This window comes from Triticum aestivum, chromosome 7B (assembly GCF_018294505.1).
Source record: "Triticum aestivum cultivar Chinese Spring chromosome 7B, IWGSC CS RefSeq v2.1, whole genome shotgun sequence".
Classification (NCBI taxonomy): domain Eukaryota; kingdom Viridiplantae; phylum Streptophyta; class Magnoliopsida; order Poales; family Poaceae; genus Triticum; species Triticum aestivum.
Genome location: NC_057813.1, coordinates 494955881 through 494965411, shown reverse-complemented (window position 1 = coordinate 494965411; position 9531 = coordinate 494955881).

Below are 9531 nucleotides of genomic sequence, written 5' to 3'. Positions count from 1 at the left end.
ACATTATTATCAATCTCATATTCATCATGGGGCTTAAACAAATTTTCAAGATCATAAGAAGAATCGCCCCAATCATGATCATTGCAACAAGTAGTAGACATAGCAAAACTAGTATCCCCAAGCTTAGGGTTTTGCATATTATTAGCACAATTGACATCAAGAGAATTTATATTAACATCAATGCAATCATGCTTTTGATTCAAGGAACTATCAAGTATGGGTGCAATAGCAATAATCTCATGTTTAACATAAGGAACTATAGCAAATTCATCTCCATAAATATTGGCATCATGGCCATAAGAATAGCAAGCATCATGTTCATCAAGGATATTTCAATCAAATCATTGGAATCATCATTATCTATAAATTAATGCATATCATTATTTTCTCCCAAAGCAATGTTCATTCTCTCAATAAATTCTTTGACATAGACATTATGAGCATAGTTTTCATAGCAATATTTAAGTATGTCAAAATTTTCAGATTCATAGAGAGTAATATCATACTTTTTAATCAAAGAAGCAACTTCATAAACACCCTTAAAAGCAACAAATTTTTCATTTTGTTCGATATCATAGTAACTATAAAAACGCTTAGCATAAGAAGAGAAGATTTCATTGTCATTAAACTCACATAGGTAGGGAAGGTGTTTTTTAGGGTTCTTAGAGCAACAAGTAAAATCATAAATTTCACAAAGATTCTAAGCATAGCATAGCAATCTGTTTATTTGATCCCGTAAGAGTCCCTCCTTTTCAGACAAACGGTGACGCACAAAATGAGCATGCTCATCTAAAGATTTCCCATAAACTAGGATAGTTGGGGTTTCAGCACGAGCGCATACGGATCGAAGATGATCCAAGAAGAACACTTTAAGTGGATCCATATCAATAGTTTTTTAGCAAGCAAAGATGCAAGCAAATAGAAGGCACATGGAAACACAAACAAAAATACATACGGGGAGACGGCGAAGAAAAGGCAAAGGTGAAGTGGGGGCGAGGAAAAAGAGAGGCAAATGGTAAATAATGTAATGCGAGGGATAAGAGTTTGTGATGGGTACTTGGTATGTCTTGACTTGTGCGTAGACTCCCCGGCAACGGCGCCAGAAATCCTTCTTGCTACCTCTTGAGCATGCGTTGGTTTTCCCTTGAAGAGGAAAGAGTGATGCAGCAAAGTAGCATAAGTATTTCCCTCAGTTTTTGAGAATCAAGGTATCAATCCAGTAGGAGGCTACACTCAAATCCCTCGTACCTACACAAACAAATAAGAACCTTGCAACCAACACAATAAAGGGGTTGTCAATCCCTTCACGGCCACTTGCAAAAGTGAGATCTGATAAAGATAATAAGATAAATATTTTTGGTATTTTTATGATATAGATTGGAAAGTAAAATTGCAAAATAAAATAGATCGAAAACTTATTGTTGACACACGAACACGTCACGTGTACCCTCGACGCCGGGGGTGATGCACCGCAGCTCATGTCGAGGGAGACCCGACCGACGGCGTGATACGCAAGACAGTCGACGGGCGCTTTTGTAGACCCGAAACCCCGCGCACCTGGGAGGGACCCCGTCAAGGAGTGCGGCGGCTATGGGCTGCCCTACGTCGATTCGCTCGCCCCTAAAGCCTCGAGATTCACAGCTCTCAAACACTAAGAATAGCGAAGAACGAGAGAGAAAAACGATGGAGAGATAAAACGTAGATGAAAAAGTAGTATATTGATTTGTTCGATTGTGTGTTGTCTAATCGGCCATCACCCCCAACATATATAAGAGGTGGCTGGACTTCCCGCACAAGTAAAGGATTCATCTAGGCTTTCCTTACAAAAAATTACATCAATTCACGTCCTAGAGTCCTAGTTCTATTCCAACTCGGATTGAGTCTGAATCTGGCCCAACTTCTGTCTTCCTCCTTGCGTGGGCCGTCGAGCTTGCATATGATCTCATATCAAGATGGCCCATATATAAAACTTGTGCACCCCAACGAGACGAAAAACTCTTATGTTGATCACTTTTTCAAATAAGGCCATCTTGAATACTTTTTTAGGTCATCTTTATCTTTCAGTCGGACTCGGTCTTGCAGCAGACTGGATTGTCTGAGTCTCGTAGTGAATTTGCAGGCCATATACTATCTCTGATGATGATGACTCCAAAACTAAAGTTTACTATTTTCACAATACGCACAACTTTCGTATTGAACACTTCTCCATCCGAGGTCATCTTGATAAACTTTCGGGCACATGTTCAGTTTCACTCGGATTCGAGCTCATCCACTCGGATATTAGAGTCTTTCACTGGGATCGTCCGACTGGACTTTTCACTCGGATGTTAGAATCTTTCACTCGGATGGCAAGATTTTCACTTGGAACACGATCTTTCACTCGGATGATTATATTTTCACTCGGAAGGCAATATCTTACTCGATCGACAAGTTTTCATTCCGACAGTAATCTTTTCACTCGGAATATTTTCACCTGGAGGACAATTTCACTCAAACTAGTCAATGTGCACGTGCAATGCATGTTAATTTGGAAGTATATTAAGTGCATGCGGATATTAAGTAGGATATTATTTGCGTGTTATTATGTGATTAGAACTATATTTGGCATGAAATTAACTGCACGCTAAACGTGTTGAGCGCTCGACATTGAAGCAGTCTAGGTCGTTGGAGTGACATGATTTGGTGGCCGAGATTAATTGGATCTGCCCATTTGGGTCTTTTTATATTGGTATAGATATAGATGACTATTTTCACTCGGATGGCAAAATTTTCACTCAGACGGCAAACTTTCACTCGATCAGTAAGTTTTCACTCGGATGGTAATCTTTTCACTCGGACTTCCCGACTGAAAACATAGCCTGATCTTGATTTGTCTCTCCAGGTCTCATACGACCTCGGATTGAGACAAGTTATATATGAAAATCGATCAGCTCGACGAGTCGAAACTTTCTCATGTTGAAGGTTTTTCGATTCAATGCCTTCTTGAGGCCGAATTGCTCGCGCGACCCATCAGACACGGTGTCTGGTACCTCGCGCGATATTTCCGTTTAGGTTCAGTCTGCAGTGTATTGCCTCTAACTTTTAAATATGAACTCGGACTGAGATGATTTATATATTAAAATTGATTGCCTCGATGAGACGAAGACAATTCCTTTAGAGTGATTCTTCATCCGAGGTCGTCTTGAAGGCGTGATCGGCCGAAACCCAGTCGGAACATTGAATTCTGCCACTCGGAGTACAATTTCGATCCCTAAGATGGGTTCGGATGATGATAGCCTAAACATCAAAGTTGTTCCACTCAGCAATGTGAAACTTTCCATGCTAAAAACCATTTCACTCGAAGCCATCTCATTTTCTTTTATGCCGTGCCAAAATCTGATGTCAACACTTATATGATGGAAAATAGACCCGGGGGCCATAGGTTTCACTAGTGGCTTCTCTCAAGATAGCATAAGTATTATGGTGGGTGAACAAATTACTGTCGAGCAATTGATAGAAAAGTGCATAGTTATGGGACGCGGAGTTTCTGCTCCCAGACTCGTCTGCACCCCCTCTCAAAAAACAAGTCAAAACAAATGCTAAAAAAATTCAAAAAGTTCCAAAAAAAATTTGGATGGTAGATAATTTGATGCGTGAGGTCCGCACCAAATTTCAACTCATTTAGACATATGAGTAGCTCTCAGCAAAAAAGACAAAATTGGGGTCTGTAAAAATGTTTACTGTTCATGCACTGTTTTGACCTGATATGTCTTTTTTGCCGAGAGCCGCCAAAATGTCCAAATGAGTTGAAATTTAGAGCAGACCTCACGCATCAAATTATCTACCACCCAAAAAAATTGGACTTTTTTGAATTTTTCTAGTATTAATTTTGATTTTTTTCTGAGCGGGAGTAGATGAGCCTGGGCACCGAGTTGGATTTCTGATAGTTATGAGAATATTTAGGCATGATCATATATATAGGCATCACGTCCGCGACAAGTAGATCAAAATGATTCTGCATCTACTACTATTACTCCACACATCGACCGCTATCCAACATGCATCTAGAGAGAATAAAGTTCATAAGAATAGAGTAACGCATTAGCCAAGATGACATAATGTAGAGGGATAAACTCAAGCAATATGATATAAACCCCATCTTTTTATCCTCGATGGCAACAATACAAAACGTGCCTTGCGACCCCTACTGTCACTGGGAAAGGACACCGCAAGATTGAACCCAAAGCTAAGCACTTCTCCCATTCCAAAAAAGATCAATCTAGTAGGTCAAACCAAACTGATAATTCAAAGAGACTTGCAAAGATAACAAATCATACATAAAAGAATTCAGAGGAGATTCAAATATTGTTCATAGATAATCTTGATCATAAACCCACAATTCTTCAGATCTCGACAAACACACCACAAAAAGAATTACATCGAATAGATCTCCAAGAAGATCGAGGAGATCCAAAGAGAGAGAAGAAGCCATCTAGCTAATAATTATGGACCCAAAGGTCTGAGGTAAACTACTCACACATCATCAGAGAGGCTATGGTGTTGATGTAGAAGCCCTCCGTGATAGATTCCCCCTCCGGCGGAGCGCCGGAAAAGGCCCCAAAATGGGATCTCACGGGTATGAAGGTTGCGGTGGTGGAAATAGGGTTTCGTGGTGCTCTCTAATGTTTTCAGGGTATATGAGTATATATAGGCGAAAGAAGTCGGTCAGGGGAGCCACAAGGTGCCCACGAGGGTGGGGGGCATGCCTCCCTGCCTCGTGGCCGCCTCATTGCTTCCTTGACATCCACTCCAAGTCTCCTAGATTGCGTTTGTTCCAAAAACGACTCTCCCGAAGGTTTCATTCCGTTTGGACTCCGTTTGATATTCCTTTTATGCGAAACACTGAAATAGGCAAAAACAGCAATTTGGACTGGGCCTCCGGTTAATAGGTTAGTCCCAAAAATAGTATAAAAGTGTATAATAAAGCCCATTAAACATCCAAAACAGATAATATAATAGCATGGAATGATAAAAAATTATAGATACGTTGGAGACGTATCAACAACCCACATGGGCGTGCCTGGAGGGGGCGCGCCCTGGTGGGTTGTGCCCACCCAGGTGCCCCCCTCCGATGGTTCTTGGCTCCAGAAATTTTCTTTATTGATATAAAAAATCCTTGCAATGTTTCATTCTATTCCGAGAACTTTTATTTCTGCACAAAAACAACACTATGGTAGTTCTGTTGAAAACAGCATCAGTCCAAGGTTAGTTTCATTCAAATCATGCAAATTAGAGTCCAAAACAAGAGGAAAAGCATTAGGAAAAGTAGATATGTTGGAGACGTATCAACTCCCCCAAGCTTAAACCTTTGCTTGTCCTGAGGCAATTCAGTTGATAAACTGAAAGTGAAAAAGAAAAACTTTTACGAACTATTTTGCTCTTGTTTGCATAAATAAGCTTAAACAGCGCCCAGGTTTTCAGCCAATATTATAACTAACCATGTCGACAATAACTCTTAAAAATTATATTAACTCATATCAATGACATAATCAGCTAGCGAGCAATAATAAGATACCTCAAACAACAACATGTTATCAAAACAACCATGATATAATATGACAATAGTGGTATCTAGCTAGCCCTTTGTGAGACTGCAAAACATAAATGCAGAGCACCTCCAAAGTCCAAGAAACGACTAAATATTGTAATTCATGGTAGAAAAGATTCAGTCATGATGCACCCAACATTAGCTACACACAATGCATCAGCATGACAACAGTGCTCTCAGGTTCTGTCGTTTATTTTAGAAGGTGATGACACAACATAAAAGTAAATAGATAGTCCCTTTGCACAGGGAAGCAGTGATTTGCATAGGTGCCAGAGCTTAAAATTTTAAAACAGAGGTAAATGATATTTTGAGAGGTGCACCCTTCTTGTTTACTTCATGACCATCACTTATCAATATCTTCCATGCTAAACACATTAGTAGTGGTTCCCAAGCAATAAAGTAAAGGTTATGACTCTGTATGAGTTTTTGTTTGATTATTTGTAAGCTCTTTTCTTTTTGTAGTTCGGGACTGGGCATCCCTATTACCGCCTTTTTCTCGTGCAATGGCAAGTGAATAAACACTCAACCTGAGAATAACCCGCTTAGCATGGAAGATACCGACTACCTCCTGTCGTTCTATGAACAATCCAGGCACACAAAAAGGATATTTATTTGAAGTTTTTAGAGATGGCACATGCAAATTTACTTAGGACAGCAAGGTAATACCGCATATAGGTAGGTATGGTGGACTCATCTGGAATTACTTGGGTTTCAAGTTTTGGATGTACAAGCAGAATTCCCACTTAGTACATGCGAAGGCTAGCAAATAGGTTGAGAAGTGGCCAGCTAGAGAGCAACAACGGTCATGAACATGCATTATGCATAAGTAACATTGGACACTAGCATGAGTAGGATATGAACACCATGAACATAAATATCATAGAGGCTATGTTGGTTTTGATTCAACTACATGCATGAACATGTGCCAAGTCAAGGCACTCGAACATTCAGAGGAGGATACCATATCATCATACTACATCACAATCATTTTAATGCAATATTGACATCCAAGATAAACCATTATCCACTCCTAGCTACTTATCCATGGCATGAGAAACTATAATCTCTAATTGTCATTGCAAACATGTTTAATCATAATGAGCTGAATCATGGATACTAGGTTAAACATATTTACAAAAACAGAACAAGTCGAGTTCATACCCGTTTCTCTCTGCCACAACCAGTTCATTGAATATCGTCATTATTGCCTTTCACTTGCATGACCGAACGATATGATATAAGAATAGTGCAAGAGTGCCATGGACTAAGCTGGAATCTACAAACATTTTATTCAATAGGAGAAGGCAAGGTAAAATGGGCTCTTTGTTAGATTAACAATTATGCATATGAGAGCCACTCAACATTTTCATCGTCGTCTTCTCCTCAGTACGACTCAATAAAAAGAAAATAAATTCAGAAAAACGCACTGAAATATTTTTGGAGTTTTTGGTTTTCCTGGCAGAAAACAAATAAAAGGGAAAAACAAAAACGAGAAAAAGTATTTACATGGAAATCACTGTCAGATGACTCCCCAATAACTCCCTTGGAGTTCTTCTTGGAGGCAAACTTCCTAAAGATACTCATGTTTTTCCTATGAACAAAATTCTGAAATTTTTTAGTCCACAAAATTTTCTCAACAAAACTTTACAAGATTGGTATCAACTACTCATAGGCATGTATAGAGGCCATAGCAAGCATTCAAACTACTTAGAACTCTAAGAGTTCAACATGCAAGCTCATCTACAACAGCACCAAGAGTAGCTAATTATTCAAAATATAAACCACTAAAGCAACAACTAATTGGACAAATGGATGATTCACATACCAAGCAACAATCCCTCGAAATAGTTTCAGAAACGGAGCTTCGAGCAGAGGGATCGAAATCCGCGGGTTTGGGAGCAAGAACACGAGAAAGAGAGCAATGGTGATTTTTTTGGGAAGTAGGTGGTGATGTGGGGTGAAGAGATAAGTGAGAGGGCCCACGTGGGGACCACAACCCACCAGGGCACGCCTAGGGGTCCTGGCGCACCCAGGTGGGTTGTGCCCACTTGGTGCACCTCCCTTTGATGTTATTTGCACCAAAAAATCTTAAATATTCAGAAAAAATCATATTAAATTTTCAGAGCATTCTGAGAATTTTTATTTTTGGGTCATTTTCTATTTCACGGGAAATTTAGAAAACAGACAAGACATGGCATTTTATTTTATTTAACTACTAAAAACAGAAAATAAAAGGTAGGGACAAAAGGTAGTGCTCACTAAATTCATCAACTTCATACCTCTTAAAAATGATCCATTAATAAGGTTGATCAGGTCTTATTAACAACCACTTTCAATTAGCATGAAACCAAAGAACTTTCGTAAATCACTAAATTACCTCAATGGGGATATGAATGTCCCCAACAATAAGCATTTCAAAATTCTTTTTAACAGTAGGTAGAGGTAGTTGAAAACTTCCAATAGTGATTGTCGGAGATGTTTCAATAACATTAATACCATTCACTTGGAATTGTTTCTTCGGAAAGTGCACCGTATGCTCATTACCACTGACATGAAAAGTGACTTTGCTTTTATTGCAATCAATAACAGCCCTTGCAGTATTCAAGAAAGGTCTACCAAGGATAATTGACATGTTGTCGTCCTCGAGCATCTCAAGTATAACAAAGTCAGTCAAAATAGTAACGTTAGCAACAACAATGGGCACATCCTCACAGATACCGATAGGTATGACAGTTGATTTGTCAGCCATTTGCAAAGATATTTCAGTAGGTGTGAGTTTATTCAAATCAAGTCTTTTATATAAAGAGAAAGGCATAACACTAACACCAGCTCCCAAATCACATAAAGTAGTTTTCAGATAATTTCTTTTGATGGAGCAAGGTATAGATGGTATTCCCGGATCTCCAAGTTTTTTAGGTACTCCACCCTTAAAAGAGTAATTAGAAAGCATGGCAGAGATTTCAGTTTTCGGTATTTTTCTCTTATTAGTGATGATGTCTTTCATTACTTTGCATAAGGAGGCATTTTAAGGATATCAGTCAAGCAAGTACGCAAAAAATACTGGCCTCGGCATTTCAACAAAGCATTCAAACTTTTCGTCATCTTTCTTTTTAGTTGAGTTAGGTGGAAAGGGCACAGGTTTTTGAACCCATGGTTCTCTTTCCTTACCGTGTTTTTTAGCCATAGAGTCTCTTTTATCATATCTTTTATTTTTAGGTTGTAGGTTATCAAGATCAACAATTGGTTCTATTTCAACATCAGTATCTGGTTCTTTTTCATTGTTTGCTCGAGTATGTTCATGAACATCATCATTTTCTTTTTCATTATCACTAGGTGAATGTTCATTACCAGATTGAGTTTCAGCATCAGAAATAGAAACATCATTATCATTATCAGGAGGTTTTTCTACTTCAGGTTCACTAGAAGCATGCAATGTCCTATCATTTTTCTTTTTCTTCTTCTTTTTAGACAGACTAGGTGCAGTGATGTTATTCCTTTGTGAATCTTGTTCAATTCTTTTGGGGTGTCCCTCAGGATAAAGTGGTTCCTGAGTCATTTTACCTCCTCTAGTTGCAACTCTAACAGCAAAGTCATGTATGTTATTATTCATTTCATCAAGCAATTCTCTTTGAGATTTAGCAACTCGTTCTAACTGAGTTTGTACCATAGAAGCATGCTTTCCCACACCTCTAGCATCATTTGAGATTCTAAATAACAAGTCACTCAAGCGAGCAATCATATCAGAATTGTATTTCAATTGTTTCATAACATTTTGCATTGAAGTGATCTTGTTTTCTAATGTAATTCTCAAACTCATAAAGGCATTGGCTAGGGTGCATATTGTGAGGATTATCATTACCATTGAATTTCATTATAGAATTTACATCTACCACCTTAGGCAGTGGCGGTGTATCAAGCCATGTATTTCTTCAATAGGAGGTAAT